The following is an 18,143-nucleotide window of genomic DNA, read 5'->3' on the forward strand; positions in this document are numbered from 1 at the left end:
GTTCAGTGCCAGGGTTTACACATCTGAAACATCTTTGCTTGAAATTTTGACTTTGCATTTTTCTAAATAGTGATGAACTGTTTGCATTTGATACCATGCAAACTCACTGCATCCCCAACTCCTCCCTCCACAGGCTGCAGATCACCCAGAACTCTGCAGCCCGTGTTCTCTCCCGCATCAGGCTCCGTGACCCTATCTCCCCCATCCTTGCCCAACTCCACTGGCTTCCCATCGCACAGAGGATACAGTTCAAGATTCTGGTCCTCACCTCAAAGCCCTCCAGGGTTTTGCTCCCTCCTACCTCTCCGACCTGCTAATTCCCTACCTAGTTTGTTCCCTCCGCTAAGTGGGCTCTGGCCTGCTTCACGTCCCCGCCTTGCTCACCCCACTATCGGTGGGCGGACCTTCCTCCACTCTGCACTCGCCCTCTGGAACTCCATCCCGCAGTCCCTCCATCTCACCTCCTCCCTCGCCACCTTCAAGACCCACCTCTTCGACCGTTCTTTTGATCTCCCTGCTTGCCCCTCTGCCCTCCACTCTCCCTCACCCCGACCCTCAGCTCGGATCTGTAACTCTGCCTGTCCAGCGCCTTGGGACGTCCTCCCGACATGAAAGATGCTATACAAATGTAATTTTGTTGTTGTTTTCCTGTGCAATTTCATTGCTTGTCATTTTTCTAAACAGAAACAATTTTCTGTTTATTTTTCTCCAGAAATAGTAAGTACTGCGCATATGAATGATACAGATCAGAATGTGCATATAAAAAATTTCACAATGTTTTTATGGAATGTAGTTAATCAAAACATGGATATCCAGACAAATTATCCTTCACTTTAGTGCCCAAAACATAAAATTGATTTCTACTATTCGAGATCGAAAACACAAACCAAGTTTGTGGCGTGAACTGCAATGGTTAGTTTGCAAATATCACTGTGTTACATTTTTGACTGATAAATCATTAATGGCGAGCTGCCAAAGTCCAAAGTAGTCATTTCCCATATGCTTTCCTTTTATTTGACTTTTCTAGCTTGGAATTTCCAATTTGTCACTGCAAATTTCACAACTTCATATTACCAAACTACAAGCCAAAATTAATGCAGTTTAGGTTAGTAGTAAATAATAATCCTTGCATTTGATACAGCAACATATCAAGACCTCTCAAAGCGCTTCACAGGATATACTTTAAAGTGGTGTGATTATATATATTTTGAAGGCAAACACAACAGCCAATATGTGCAAAGCAATGTCCCACACACAGCCTTAGAGTAAGTGACCAATGTTTTATTTGGGGAATTGCTGACCAGACACTAGGAGAAACTCCCTTCTCTTTTCGAATCATGCCATGAGAACTTTGACCTGAACAGGCAGACAAGACCTCGGTTTAACATCTGATCCTAAGGATGGCACCTCCGACAATGCAACACCCCCAGCATTGCTTTGGAGAGTCAGCTTAGACTATATGTATTTCAAGTCCTAACATGTGTCTTGAACTCACAAACATCTGACTCGAAGTGAGAGTGCTAGCAACTGAGCCAAGCTGACAAATGAATACTATTTTAGATCCCTCCCTTCTCCCATTATTGGTGAGGAATGAAATGAAATATTACATTAGGAAAAATCGACAGTTATTGAAAGATGAACTGTTCAGCTGCTTAAAGTTTAAATTATTATCAATTGATGCCTGGACGGTTGATCCTACAGAATGTTTGCTGGCAGAAATTAGAAGGAAATTTCTAGCGACAGAAAAAATTATCTCAACTTATGCCTAATAATGTTCTTTTCAAAAAAGGAGAAAACAATGTTACAGCTTTCATAGGAAAATTACAAACACGTGGATTTACATAATTAAGAAGATCCTAATAGAAAACGAAATGCCCAGATAGAACTCTGGATGAAGCTCAACATGCAAAACATGAAAATTTTAAAGATGCCTTGTTGCAGAAGTCTCAGCGAAATTTAGAATAAACATTAAACAGCAGGTGAATCTGCTTGGATGGATAAAAAGTACACCTTAGATTAAAAATGGTCCACAGCAGAGAAATGAACCATGCTACACTCGTAGATGTAAATTTATACACATAGCTCCTCAACTGATCATTTTCTTTTTACCATTGATCACTTTCTGTGTTGTCTCCTTAACTAATACCTTTCTGTAGCAATCCCCTATTTTACCCTTGATTCTCTCCGCAGTAGCTAATTCTAGTTCAGTATGTAACTGTAACCCAAGCTCTTTTATTCAATTCTTAAATTAGGGCTACAATATCTGCTTCAAGTCCATATATCAACATTTGCAGTTTACACACGTCTTCAATTACATTCCCAAATTTTAACATTTGAAAGTGGAAATTTGATCTTTCAGGCTAAGAGTTTGTGAAAAAATATCCACCTTCAGCATTTACTTTCTATTCCTATTACTTACCCACTATACAGAGACCCTCATTTCTCAGAAGGCAACTTGGAAACCATTTCAACTGTCTGACCCGCTGACCCCCTATCAACCTGTTCGCTCCCTTCGTTCAGCGGGCTCTGACCTGCTCCATGTCTCCCGCACGACCCGCCCTATCATCGGTGGCCGGGCTTTCAGCCTCTCTACTCTCACGCTTTGGAACTCCATCCCACAATCCCTTCGCTTGCTCCTTCCTTTGCCTCCTTCAAGGCACAACTCTAGACCCTCCTTTTCGACCATGCTTTCAGCCGCCCTCCTACCCCTCTGCCCTCCCCCATCCCAACCCTGCCACCACGCTCGGGTCCTGATCCCTGACTGTTCAGCACCTTGGGACATCTTCCTGACGTGAAAGACACTTTACAAATATAATTTTGTTGTTGTTGTCATCATAATATTAAATAAATATTTACATTCATATAGCGCCTTTCATGTTTGGAGGACATTTCAAAATAATTCGCACAGTTTTATATTAATTTCCCATCCAGCAATATTCCAAGTTACAAAGAATAGAATGATATATGTTGAATTCCTCCCTCTTTCCTGTTTCCTCGCAACTTCAGCAGTCTCTAGATATGACTCATGAAAAATGTAATAGGAGCTTTCATCACCCAGGTTTGTTACCTCTCGACAGTACACTATTACTACCCCATCTGCTCTTGTATTTCTTTCCTAGGCTTTTGCAATTTATTGGTTATACATAACTTATAGACTACAAGAAATGATTGAAAATCTGCTCCTCCTGTTATATAAAGATTTTAGCCTCCATCCTTTTTTGTACAGCAATATTTTTAGAAACAGTTAAAATAATCTTTGCGTTTGACATAGCACCTCTCACGTCAGGAGAAAGTCTCAAAGCTTCACAGGATACATTATAAAGTGTAGTGAATGTGTATTTTGTCTTGAAGGAAGAGAACGAATGGGCCAAAAGGCCCTCTTCATTGAAGCTAATCCTGTGATCTTGTGATAGTGCCTCATACGTTGAAACTTTGTAAAGTGTTACTGTCTCACTGTCACTGTCTCAGAATGTGGCTCAATCAATAACTTGAAAGCAGTTTGCTGGAATATTTAATGTTTAACTTACTGAGCAGCATTAACTAAGTAATAATGGAAGCAGCAGCATGAATGTACTCTTTAGTTAACTAAATGATTAGGAATTATACAGTTGATTTCGTTTTTGTCATTTGTTAAAGTCAATTAAGGGATGCCAAAACGAGTTTAAATTAATTTGAACAATATTTTCAATGGAAACTGCGGACCCATTATATATGAACTCATATGGGTATAATTTAAAGTGTTTCTTAACCCATTCTTTGTCTTATTTAACACAAGGAATGTATTAATTATGACAATCAGCAACCACCGCCCCACCATCGGAAGGTGAGGTTTCGACCAGTCTGCCCCCACTCTCTGGAACTCCATCCGACTATTCCTCCATGTCAACCTCGTACCCATCCCTTCGAAGGACTTACATATTTGATGTTGAACAACAGATGTATTTTGAAACCTAGAGTATTGGAATCAAAGTTTTATTACAAAGTATAGTTGATCAATCTACATAAATTGTCTACACTAATTACTGTAGCTGGTCAGTAATTCGCATGGCCTTCTAATAATAATAATAATCCTTGCATTTGATATAGCGCTTTTCACGTCGGGAGGACGTCCCAAAGCGCTTCACAGAACACACTGTAAAGTGAATTGACTGTATATTTGTGGGCGAACGCGGCAGCCAATTGCGCACAGCAATGTCCCACAAACAGTCGTAGATTGAAAATGACCAATTTATTATTGTTTTTGGTTTTGGAGGGATTATTATTAGGCGTGTGGAGTAAGAAAACTTGCCCAAGGTTTCGCCCTGTGCCTGGAATTGAACTCAGGTCTCTCGCTTGCAAAGCGAGTGCTCTAACCACTGAGCTACAGGACTCCACTCCCCGTAACTTACTCTAGTTAAGTATTGCAGTGCTGACACATTTGACAACTCGCAATCTCTCTCTCTCTGCTCTCCCCCTCTCTGTGAATAATTCTCTCTCCCTCTTTCACAGTCTCAATCTCTCTCACTCAATCACTCTCTCTTGCGATGGTTCTCACCTCTGTTGCAACATGGAAATTGGCCTCTGTTTCAGTTCTATCTCTGTAAGTACAAGTCCCTACACTTGTGGAAACTTCACCAATTAGAGAAACAAGCCAGTAGGTATTCTCAATTGGCTTACTGCTCTTGCAATTGAAATGCCTTTGTTATAGGCTTGCCGCACTACCAGGCCTATAACTCCAGCAACTACCTGTTTATATGTAAATCCCTGCCTCCCTGTGTAGAATATTACACAGTATTATACTCCACAAGATAAAACAAGACAGTGCAACTAGATAGCCTAAACACTAAACGGTAATACCAGCAGCACTTAAACTAAAGTTAGTAAAAACAAAGACAACTCTCAAAACCATACTCGATCCAATTGTATTCCCACAGAGATCGACATGTACCAGATGTTGACCCAAAAGCGAGCAACCATGAGGTAGGTCGAGAGGGAGAGCAGAAGTGATGGTAAGCACGAGGAAAATGTAAACTATTTAAGCAGGATTTTAACGTGGGGAGGGAGGGGGCAAGGCAGAGGGTATCGAGGCAAAGAGTTTCAGAGCTTTAGAGCATAGTGGCTAAAGGCATGGCCACCAATGGTGGAGCGGAGGGCACGAGGGACAATTAGAAGGTCGGAGCCAGCTGAGCAGAGGCAGTGGGTGGTGGAGTGGGGGTTAAGCAGGTTGGACAGGTAGGGAGGTGCGAGGAAATTAAGTGATTTGAAAACGAGTGAAAGGATGTTAGAAGTCAATCCGTTTGGTGATTAGGAACCAGTAGAGTCTGGCAAGGACTGGTGTGATGGGGTACGAAGTTTCAGGTGGGTGAGTAACAGTTCAAACTGCAAGTCTGACTTCATCTTATGAGGACTGTATCTAGCTAGCAAAGTTTAAGAAGTCATTTAGAGATGCTGAAATGGTAAAAAATCATGCAGCCAAAATGGCTCGTGCATTTGATGATGTAAAAATGGCCAAATTTTTTAAAAGTGTGCCACTGTCTCACCAAACTGTGAAAAGAAGAATAAGTTGTTATGTTCTCAACAAACAATGTGTAGCACACTCTTTATTTCAGATCACCAGATACAAAATCAAACAGTCCAACTAAAAACCCTCCACTCAGTTTTCCCTGCTTGCTGCTTTTCTACCTCCTGATCCAATCAATTGGTCCTTATTGCCTTAATGAGTATTCAAAATCTTCCCCTTTAATCTTTTTAATATCTACATACTCCCCCTTGGTGACATCATCCGCAGACATGGGGTCAACTTCCATATGTATGCGGATGACACCCAACTCTATCTTTCTGCCTCCACCCTCAACTCCAGGACCGCTGCTGTCCTGACAGACTGTCTGTCGGACATCAAGTCCTGGATGAGGGCAAATTTCCTACAGTTGAATGTGAACAAGACTGAGGCCCTCCTGATTGGCTCACACCAGCGCCTCAGCACCTCAGGCTCTGGCAACATCAACCTCCATGGTTGCTCACTACAACTCACCAAGCCAGTCAGGAACCGAGGCGTCTTGTTCGACCCTCAACCGTCTTTTCTTCCCCACATCCAAGCCATGACCCGCTCTGCCTTCCCTCACCTCCGTAACATCGCCCGACTCCACCACTACCTCACCCCTCAGGCCACTGAAACTCTTGTTCATGCCTTCATCAGCTCCAGCCTCGACTATGCAAATGCCCTGCTTGTCGGCCTTCCCAACTCCTCCCTCCACAGGCTGCAGATAATCCAGAACTCTGTAGCCCATGTCAATAAATACGGTGGATTTAATCATGACAGATGGTGCAAAATCAAAATCAAAGACCGGCTGTAGAAATAGTTTGCTGAAACAAAATGGAATTGAATATACTACCTTCCAATGCATAATACACTAGTTGTTCCTTTGTGGAATAAAAGTGACAATTAATTATAATATATTCAAAATTATAATGTATTCAAAAATTCAAAAGAATATATATGTTCCTCTGATAGTTTTACAATTATGAATTAATCTTTTGGGGTTTTGTTCATCATTCTCTATTGGCAACTCCACGAGTTGATATCTTGTGTTTTGACTTTAATATATGAAAAAAAATTGTTTTGCATTTATTTCCATTTGAGGTGATCATTATTGCAATACAGTCAGTCACACCATTTAAAACATAGGATTTCTATATGGTTCTTTGTTTCTGGAAGGGAAAAACAAAAATACTGCTTATGTGGTCCGTGGTCGTCTCTCACATGTGAAATCCGGCCTTGGACAACCATGATGTGGACCATGAGAAGTTGTTTTATCGTGTACAGAACAGTCAAACCAGTAGTCGTAAGTGAGTGAGTGGGTGCAGTGAGTGAGTAGTAATCTTATGGATCAGGCTCCCAAACAAGAAAGCAGAAAATGTCACACAACAGCAATGTCAAGTGCATGCCAGGATGATCTACCCAGCTGGCCAGCCCGTGTGGTCATGCTGCACAGCACCCCCATGTCTGTCCGACAGCGCCCCCCACCTCCCTCCTGTGGTCAAGACAATAAGTGCACCCTCACAGCACCACCCTCTGGCATGCATTGTGTACTACAAACCACATTTGTAGAGCAGTACCTTCAGTCGAGATTTCTCTTGAACTCATCCCTCCAACCCCGAGGATCAGCCTTATTGCTCCTTGTATTGTCCAGAACTGTTTGCAGTAGAATACTAAAGATGCTTGATCAGCATCGAGCATTGACTCAAATGAGAAAACATGTGTAGAATCAGAGTGAACTATAAACGGTATGTCCGGAATTGCTTTTGGATATAATTCTTATATCAATACATTCACCAAATATTTTTTTCATAATCTTTTGTTTTTTGAAGTTATGTGAAAATCCTATCTTATAATCTTGTAACCTGGTTAGTTAACATTATGCTTCTAGCTTATTCTTCTTGGGTGCTTTGCCTGCAAAATATATAGTCAATTCGCTTTACAGTATATTCTGTGAAGCGCTTTAGACATCTTGAAGACGTGATAAGGTGTTTTGTTTGTCATTGCAAGTTTATACTCCATTTGAAAACTAGTTAGCTGACGAATATGCATTTCATCTAACAAATACATATTTCATCTGAGTTTTTAATCAAATAATCTTAAATAATAATCTTATTGGGATTAATACTCTGGTAAAATCACAGCCAGTGAATGTTATCCAAAAGATGCAGAAATGAAAGTAATCCAACATGTGCACAGGTAAATTATGATATACCCACTCTAGTGCGATATATATTGTATTGCATAAAAAGTTAGATGAAACTATCTTGTATGTAAGATATAATAGTTGTTAGCTACCAGTTATTCCTGTTATCTGTCTTTCATACAAAACTTTAACCTGCCCAGGTGGATTTCCAAGAACATATGGCACTATTGGAAAAGAAAAGAGAGTTTCTCCCAGTGTCCTGGGAAACAATCCTCCGGTTTCAAAAAAATTGGTCCTTCCCTTCATGGGACATTGTTGTGTGCAAATTGATTGGTGTATTTGCTTACAAATACACAATCAATACACTTTACAGTAAATACTGAGAAGGCATTTGAGACAAAGATCACTGCTTCTTTATCTGGTTTGTGTACATAATACAACTTTTCGCCCACAAAAATACAGTCAATCCACTTTACAGTATATCATGTGAATCATTTTGGGATGTCTAGATGATGTGATAAGATGCCACATCAAATACCAGAATTATTATCATTAAGTTATTCCTCCTCGTGCTATGTATGACACTGCACATTTAAACTCTGTTTCTCAACTAGTTAGCTCAATAATCTTTTCAGTTAATAAAGGAGCATTATTGATTTTTACTTATCTATCAGTCCAGGACATTGTAGCAATAATGAGCAAGAAGGCAGATGCCTATCAGGATTTTACTTTTATTGTTGCTTTGATTGTTTCAGCATTTGGCTTCGCCTCATGTCAAGACAATGACAAGTTGTTGGATCCTCGACATATGTATTGTTATCTCCTTGTTCTCTGTGCCTAATTAATAATATTGGACTCTAATCGGCTCACTGTCATAGCCACTATTAATTCCTGGCAAAGACACTGGGATTGATGGCCCGGCCTCAATAGGAATGGGGCTGATAGAGGCTGATAAGTTGGATAAGACTAAAGTGGATTGTTTTAACTGCACACTTTCCAGTGATGAATAATTCTTCTAACTAGGGAGAGAGGGAGAAACATAATTGTCCTAAAAATGAACTATACATTACAATTGACATTTATGTAGTGCCTTTCATACCGGAGGATGTCTCAAAGCGCTTTACACAGCTGGCTGAGCACCTGAGCTGGGGAAGGGAAAAGCTGCAGAGGATGAGGAGAAAAGATGATCTAATGCGCAGTCAATGAGACTGCCAAATAAACTGGACATTTAGATGTTTGTATTCTTTAATTGTTATTCATTTTAGGTTCAGTCTGCCTTGTCATTCAGGGATGTATGCCCCACCATTGATAGGTGAGTTTTCACCATTCTGTCCCCAGTCTCTGGATCTCCGTCTTGGAGTCCCTCCGCCTCGCACCCTCCCTCTTCGAGTCTCTCCAACTCACTCACTCTCTCTCCACTCTCAAAACCAGCCTCAAGAATGACCTCTTTTTCTGTGCTTTCAATCATCTTTCCTTTCTCCACCGTTCTCAGCTCCCATTCCCGTTCTCAGGTTCCCAGCCAGCAGAGTGAAGTTATTTGAGATGTCCTTCTGCCATGAAAGATGCTATATAAATGTTAATTATATTGTATTTGTTTTTACATGGTAGGTGCTATAGAAATGCAAGTTATTATTATTATATACATACTGATTCTAAGTGTTGTGTAAGGTACTTCCATTAAGACATGTGAGTACTCACCATGCTTTACTAACTGTTAGTAACAGCAAAGTTACTAGCTTACTTTAAATGCTCAAAGACACTACCTGTGGGAAGGGCAATATTGTTGTTTTAAATTGATGTTGTAACTACTTTATATTCACAAAGACTGCACTTCATAAACACAATAGAATGAGATACAGTTGATTGTCTCTTCTCATGAACTGTTGACTTTATGTATCATCACACTTTTAGTTAGTCTGCAAGTTGAAGTCTTTTTCCCCAGTAAAGAAAGCATGTATTGATCATTGAAAATAAATGAGCCGATTGACTAAGAGATGAGGTATAATATATAATGCACAGCCTTCATATTCTTAAAAGCAATGCAGCAAATCGATATACAGCATTGATCTAGTTTATACAGGACAGTATTGGCAGAGACGATTGGTGTCTGTCCTACTACAGATTTAACAACAAGACAACAACAACAACAACAACAAGATTTCATTTATAGAGCGCCTTTCATGTCGGGAGGACTTCCCAAGGCGCTGGGCAGTTGGGTCGGGACGCGAGCATTGGGGGGAAATGGTCAGGGTGAGGGGAGGGAAGGGAGGGAGCGAGGAGGGGGTAGAGAGTCGAGAGGGGAGCTGAAGGCACGGTCGAAGAGAAAGGTCTTGAGACCAGCCTTGAAGGAGGAAAGGAAGGAGGCGGCGAAGGCACTGGGGGATAGAGTTCCAGAGCCTCGGGGCTGAGAGGCTGAAGGCCCAACCACCGATGGGAGGGCGGTTGGGGCGGGGGATGTGGAGCAGACCGGAGCCAGAGGAACGGAGGGTACGGGCAGGTAGGTAGGGGATAGTAGGTTGGAGAGGTAGGAGGGACCGAGGCCGTGAATGGCCTTGTAGGTGAGGATGAGGATCTTGAATTCGATCCTCTGGGGATGGGGAGCCAGTGGAGGCGAGCGAGGGTGGGAGTGATGTGGTCCTGGTGCGGGACAGTACACGAGCTGCAGAGTTCTGAATGACCTGCAGTGTGGAGGGAGGTGCCGGGAAGGCCGGCGAGGAGAGAGTTCCCGTAGTCCAGCCTTGAGGTGATAAAGGCGTAGACCAGGGTTTCAGCAGCGTGAGGGGTGAGGTAGTGCCATAGTCTGGCGATATTCCGGAGGTGATGGAAGGCGGTGCCAGTTGTGACGCGGATATGAGGAAGAAAGGACATCTCAGGGTCGAACAGAACCCGAGGTTCCTGACGGCTTTGAGAGGTGGAGAGTGCAGCCTTGGATGTTGATGCTGTCAGCGCCTGAGGTGCGGAGGCGCTGACGCGAGCCAATTAAGTACCTGATCCAGTTTTATTTATGCATCTAATTTATTTCTCCACCATCATTTCTCCTCTCAATGCTACCATTACTTTCCCCCTCTCTCTCCTTTTAACTTCCCTGCCATTTTTCACTTCTACTTCTCAGTTTATTTGTGTCTCCTATCTGCAACTTTCTCATTCGCCAGCAGAGAGGTATGAGTCGCAGACAGCAAAGCTATTTCTTACCTGGCCTCCCGACATGAAAGGCATTAACCGAACATAAGGATTATCATTGTTTGATTATTATCTCTTTTTATTTACCGCTCATCTAATCATATGATCCCATCTTATGTCAACTCCAATAATTAGGAGTTGCACTCTAAACCTTCTTCTCCAAATAAGAAATAATAATAATAATAATAATAATCCTTGCATTTGATATAGCGCTTTTCACGTCGGGAGGACGTCCCAAAGCGCTTCACAGAACACACTGTAAAGTGAATTGACTGTATATTTGTGGGCGAACGCAGCAGCCAATTGTGCACAGCAATGTCCCACAAACAGTCATATGGATTGAAAATGACCAATTTATTATTGTTTTGTTTTTTTGGAGGGATTATTATTAGGCGTGTGGAGTAAGGAAACTTGCCCAAGTAACATCTCATCAACAACAACTTGACTTATATAGAGCCCTTCACACAGGGTAGCGTCTCAGAGCACTTAACAGTGGCGGAGCCTGACTTCGAGCTGGGGGGGTGGGGGGGTGGTTGGGGTGGGGGGGCGCGGAGGTGGATGTAAGCACAGTCAAAGAGGAAAGTTTTCAGGCGGGACTTGAAAGAGGGGAAGGGGGCAAGGCGGAGGGATCGAGGGAGGGTGTTCCAGAGTTTGGGGCTGTAATGGCTGAAAGCACGATCTCCGATGATGGGGAGGAGGGTGCGAGGGATGAGCAGCAGGCTGGTGCCATTGAGCGGAGGCGCCGGTTAGCGGATTTGGGAGTGGAAGGTTGGAGAGGTAGGGAGGTGCCAGAGAGTGAAGGGATCTGCAGATAAATGACAGAGACACAGTGTATCAAATATCTGGAATAGCTGGAAGAGCAAACAAGTGTCAACACGTGCAGGAGATAGCAAACATATTAACTAGCTATCTCCTGGAGGTATTTTTTTTAATAGCTAAGACACTAAAAACAAGTTGTAAGGGGATTGCCTTAAGAAAACACTGATTATGTTCCAGGTGCTGTTGTCAGTAGCCATATGGTGGTGATACTATTAAAGAATGTTTTAGACTCCACTCACTGTCCTAACAAAACCATTCAGAATATTGAAGACCTCTATTACTTTCTTAACCTTGTCTTTTCCAGAGAAAACAGATCCAATAATTTGAGCCTATACCCGTAGCTTTAAGCTACCATCCATGTGAACATACATGTTCTACAGAACGGATGCCTTTTCTATAAGTTCCCTGTCAAGAGTAAGAGAATAACTAATGCTATTTCATATTATTTTGTCTGAGCACTATCTGTTCAAAAAACAGTCCACCAGTAGCTCCAGACAGTTATTTGACATGTTGTGGCTGATAAAGATCAATTCAAATCTAAATGGTGGTAGGATCACGAATTGCACAGAGGTACGGGTCTGATATCTGCAGCAGTTTTAAATTATTCCTGTGCTACATTTTGAATAGAGTGTTTTCGCACTTGACTGTTTTTTTTATTCATGAACAATATAGAATACTAATAAGGGAAGGCTGAATGAAAGTTCATGTCCAGGTTTGACAGTAATTGTTATGAAAGTTACAGTGGTCGTCATGTAGTAATACTTTACAGACAGATAGCTCCACAAAAATGACAAGATAATGTTTGCTGCAACTGTACCATAATTGCACAAGCTCCCTGTGATCTACTATTACTTTGCTGGATTTTGTGAAGCTACAAGTCTCCAAATGCAAGCTTGTAAAAGCTTTCTATGAGCAAAGATGCTTGAAGATCTGAAAATAGAGAGAGCAGATGGTGAACCGGGAGTGCTGTACAAATACAATTTGTTGTTGTGGTTGTTTCTTTACTCTCTGGAGGTCAGCTGTAAAATAGACTAATTTTGGTACATTTTACAACAAATCAGTTCAATCTTGCAGTAATACTTTGGTGAGGTTAACCCAGATGAACCCTTTCGCTACCAGTTCTAAGACCATAAATTAACATTACCAAGACTACTTACTATTATTATTGATAATAATAATCACAAGAAATCCTTGCAGCGTGCAATCTCTGTGAATACGGAGAAAACAGATTTCACTAAAAAAGATACAGTTCAAGATCCTGGTCCTCATCTTCAAAGTCCTCCGTGGCCTCACTCCTCCCTACCTCTGCGGCCTCCTAACCCCTACCATTCTGCCTGCTATCTCTGCTCAGTGGGCTCCAACCTGCTTCACATACCTGCCTCGTCTGCCCCACCATTGGCGGGCGGGCCTTCAGTCACTCTGCCTCCACCCTCTGGAACTCCATCCCCCAGTCCCTCCGCCTCGCTCCCTCCCTTGCCTCCTTCAAGACCCATCTCAAGACCCTCCTCTTTGACCGTACTTTCGATCACCCTCCTTCCCCCCACCCTGCCCTCCTCCCTCCCCAATGCTGACCCCCCCAGCTTGGGTCCGAAACACTGACTTTCCAGTGCCTTGGGATGTTCTCCCGACATGAAAGGCGTTATACAAATGTAATTTTGTTGTTGTAGTTGATCGCTTGAAACTTCTTCACACTCATAATAATAATCCTTGCATTTGATATTGTGTTTTTCACATCTTCGAGACGTCTCAAAGCGCTTCACAGAATATACTGTAAAGTCAATTAACTGTACATTTGTGGGCGAAAAGCGGAAGCCAACTGTACACAGCAGTGTCCCACAAACAGTCGTGGATTGAAGTAACTGATTTATTATTTTTTTCACTTGAGGGATTATTATCAGGCGCGTGGAGTAAGGAAACTTGCCCAAGGTTTCGCCCTGTCAGGAATTTATGTTATATAAATTAACATTTATATAGCACCTGCCAGGTCTCTTGCTTGCCAGGTGAGTGCTCTAGCCACTGAGCTGGAGGACTCAATGTCAAATCCCTTCACTCCCTGGCACCTCCCTACCTCTCTGACCTCCTCACTGCCCAATCCACCACCTGGCACCTCCACTCGACTGGCACCGGCCTCCTGACCGTCCCTCGCGCCCTCCGCCCAACCATCAGTGGTTGCGGTTTCAGCCACTATGCCCCATAACTCTGGAACACTCTCCCTCAATCCCTCCGCCTTGCCTCTCTCTCCCCTCTTTCAAGTCCTGCCTGAAAACGTTCCTCTTTGACCGTGCGTACGGCCACCTCCTCCCTTCCCCCAGCTCGGAGTCAGGCTCTGCCATTGTTAAGCGTTCTGAGACACTACCCTGTGTGGAGGGTGCTATAAAAGTGCAAGTTGTTGTTGTTGAAACAATAGTAGCTTATTTTGAAGAAATTTACTATTTGGCGAGGGATAAGCATGAATCAATAACTAAGAGTTCAATATTTGCCTTCAAGCAGAAAAACCCATTGCACCATTGCAGTAAATCTTTTTGCTTTGCGGTAAGACTTTAATGTGATTGGGAGCGCAGATTGTTCAAATGTAAATAAATGTTTTTGTCAGTGACTGGAATAATAATATTTTGAGTCCTGAGTCTATAGTCATTTCCTTTTTGTTTGTCTACGAATACACAGTAACTACATATTACAAAGGGATCCTTTAAAACCCTTTGATACATCTCAATGATGTGATAAAGTACTATATCAATAATAGTATAATAATAAACCTTTCTTTTGATGTAGTGCCTTATCACGTCGTTGAGACATCTCAAAACGCTTCACATACTGTAAAGTGGAGCGACTGTGTATTTTGTGGGTGAAATGTGGCAGCCAGTTGCATACAGCAATGTCCCACAGTCAAAATTTTATTTGGGAGTTTGTTGGTCAGAACACCGGGAGAAACTCCTTTCTGTTTTCAAATAGTGCCATGGGATCTTTAACATCCACCTGAACAGGCAGATGGGATTTCGGTTTAATGTCTCATCTGAAAGACGGCTCTTCCGACAATGCAGCAGACCCCAGCACTCTATTCGAGTGTCATCTTAGACTGATGGTAGCCAAGTTTTGGGTCGGCCAACCATATATTTTTTCTTTATTGAATGTTTCTTCATTTATGGTCATGTCATGTATATTGCGATCCAGTAGCTACTGGTAAGGCATTGATTTGGCAAAATACAAGGATTATTATTGTTATTATTACTGTATAAAGTTATGATAGCAGTATAGTGTTAACAGTCTTGCATTTCATTGTTAAGGCAGATCCTATGAGTTTGACCACAGATGTTGGCCTCGCTCAGTTGATAGCATTCTCACAGCACCAACCAGAGTCAGTCCCAAATTGGGACTTTAAACTCATATAGATTGTAGTTTAGACTTAAACTCCAATGGAGAACTAGGGTGAGTGCTGCAATGATGCTACCCTTCAGCTGCAATATTATACTAAGTTCCCATCTGCCTTTCAGCTGGGTATTAATAGATCTCATTGAACTATTCAAAAGGAGAAATAAATTGCACTTATATAATGTCCTCCATGCAAGGTATCGTCTCAGAGAGCTTAACAGTGGCAGAGCCTGACTCTGAGCTGGTGGGAGGGGGGAGGTGGCCGTAAGCACGGTCAAAGAGGAAAGTTGTTAGGTGGGACTTGAAAGAGGGGAGAGAGGGAGCAAGGTGGAGGGATTGAGGGAGAATGTTCCAGAGTTTTAGGGTGTAGTGGCTGAAAGCACAACCTCCATTGGTGGGGCGGAGGGTGCGAGGGATGAGCAGGAGGTCAGTGCCAGTCGAGCGGAGGAACTAGGTGGTGGATTGGGGAGTGAGGAGGTCGGAGAGGTAGGGAGGTGCCAGGGATTGAATGGATTTGAAAGTGAGTGTGAGGATCTTGAAGTCGATCTGTTCGGTGATGGGGAGCCAGTGGAGCCTGGCCAGAACTGGTGAGATGTGGGTAGAGAGTTTGGTCCTGGTAAGTGTGCGGGCAGCAGAGTTTAGAATGAGCTGGATCTTTTGAATTGTGGAACCGGCAAGGAGTGCGTTGGAGTAATCCAGGCGGGAGGTGACAAATGCAGTACAAGGGCTTCGGCTGCATTTGGCGTAAGGTATGATCGGAGGTGGGCAATGTGGCAGAGGTGGAAGAAGGCGTTCCGGTCAGGGACCGGATGTGGGGGAGGAAGGACAGCTGGGGGGTCGAAATGGATGCCTAGATTGCGCATTGGTTCGGTGATTTTGAGGGAGAGCCCAGGGAGGTTGAGGAGTTTAGATCCACAGGACTGAAGATGTTGACGGGAGCCAAGGAGTATGGCTTCCGTCTTGTCCACATTCAGCTGCAGGAAGTTTACGCTCATCCAAATCTTGATGTCTGCCAGACAAGCTGATAGAACATTGGCAGACCTGGAGTTGGTTTTGGAGGAGGCAAAGTAGATTTGTGTGTCATCAGCATACATGTGGAAGTTTACCCTGTGTCTGCAGACGACATCGCCCAGAAGGAGCATATAGCTAAGGTAAAGAAGAGGTCCAACAATGGAGCCCTGGGGTATCCTGCAAGTGATTAGGTGGGAGGAGAAGCCATTTGCTGAGATGAAATGGAGGCGGCTGGTTAAATACGACTCAAACCATGCGAGTGCGGTCTCACTAAGGTAGATGAGGGAGGAGAGCCAGTGGAGGAGGATGGCGTGGTTGACTGTGTCAAATGCAGCAGAGAGATCCAGTAAACGAGGAGGCAGAGGGAGTCCTGGTCACAGATAGAGCAAATGTCGTTTGTGACTTTGACAAGCGCTGGCTCTGTGCAGTGGGCAGGGTGATAACCAGACTGCAGGGGCTCAGGGAGGGAGTGGAGGGAGAGGTGTAAGCGAAGGTGACTTGCAACAATGCGTTCCAGGACTTTGGCAAGGAAGGGTAGGTTGGAGCTGGGACAGTAGTGTGAGAGATTAGAGGGATCGAGGATGGGTTTTTTGAGGACGGGTGTGATAACAACGGTTTTCAGGGAGAGAGAAACAGAGCCTGAGGTGAGAGACGTGTTGACCATGTTGGCCAGCAAGGGGAGAGGAGAGGGAGTTAAGTGACCAACAGCTGGGTGGGCAGGCGGTTGAGGCAGCAGGTGGTGAACTTCATGTGGGTGATTGTGGTTGAGAGGGAGAAATGGGGGCAAAGGAGTATAAGGAGGGGGGACTGGCAGGAGCCGGGGCGGAGGGAGAAGGTGGTGTGGATCGTCTGGGTGTGTTCGAATGGGTCATGGGTAGGGAGGATGATGCAGCCAAGCGAATGTTTTCAATTTTTGAGGTGAAGAAGTCTAGGACCTCTTGGCTGTTGTGTTTGTCCACAAACGGTCACTACACATTGATATTGTCTGATGAACTCTGATATGTTTCAGTATTAATTGGACTATATCAGATGTAAAAAAATATTATTTATGTAGGCCACAAAAGAACTATCCTGAAGTGAGAGGAGGCATTGTTCAACACTGTAATGGTCAGAATGCTTCAAGCTTTCAGATTCACTGTTCAGATCACACACAGAGCATTTTTTAATACTCTTTATAAAAGGATTTTGTTCTTTCCCATGCTGAGAGCAACCCAATACCACAGTGATGGAGCAATTCCTTTGATTTTTAAGTGACTGTGAGAAAGAATATGCCTCAAAAGTTCCAGTGATTTCACACAAAATCAATAAACTAACACATATAGGCCACTCGCTCTACCACCAGGGAGGGGAAAAGAGCTGGAACATTTTATTGCAATTGTGTCACATGTAAGTGACGTGAGGATGGTTTTGAAATGCTCCTTTTGATACTTTTCTCATCATTACTTTGCGTGTTTGGTAAACAAACAGAAACGGTTTGATAAACACTTGCTAATAAAAGCAGTGCTCCTTTAAAGTTACCTCAAGTTTCACAGCTCAACTTGCTGCAAATTTGAAGCCAGCTCCAGTGTTTGGGTTAGTTTAGTGCTCTGGCGTGTTTATCATTGTTTCCACATGATTGTTGTTTCAGCTTCACACGAATCAATCCAGCACTCCAGAAGCTTTATAAACACCATGCACTTCTCAGTCGACCAGGCTTTTGTTTGAACCCCACCTAAAGTAACCTCTCACGTATTAAACCTGGAACCTGAAGCCTAACAATAGGAAGTAAATCCTCAAAACAGAAATACAATCTGCTATTGCTACAGAAACTGAATAATCTGAGGACCAGGAATAGTTCCAGCAGCCCACACAGGGTGAGAAGGTAGCAAGAGAAGCTAACACATGGATGTTACTCCGCAAGTTGGTTAGTCAGTGCACTTCTCAGTTTGACAAACATGGATTGGAATTTGTTCTCACTGGGTGTCAGATAGAATTTTCTTTCTCAGAAATAATCCAGTGTTGATTACAGTCACGAGAATCCCGACTATGAGAGCAACTATTCAACCCCGCTTCACCACACACTCTCCTCAAATTAAAGTTGCAAGTTAAAGTTCAAAGTTAAGA

This window comes from Callorhinchus milii, unplaced genomic scaffold, assembly GCF_018977255.1.
Source record: "Callorhinchus milii isolate IMCB2004 unplaced genomic scaffold, IMCB_Cmil_1.0 Scaffold1, whole genome shotgun sequence".
NCBI lineage: Eukaryota > Metazoa > Chordata > Chondrichthyes > Chimaeriformes > Callorhinchidae > Callorhinchus > Callorhinchus milii.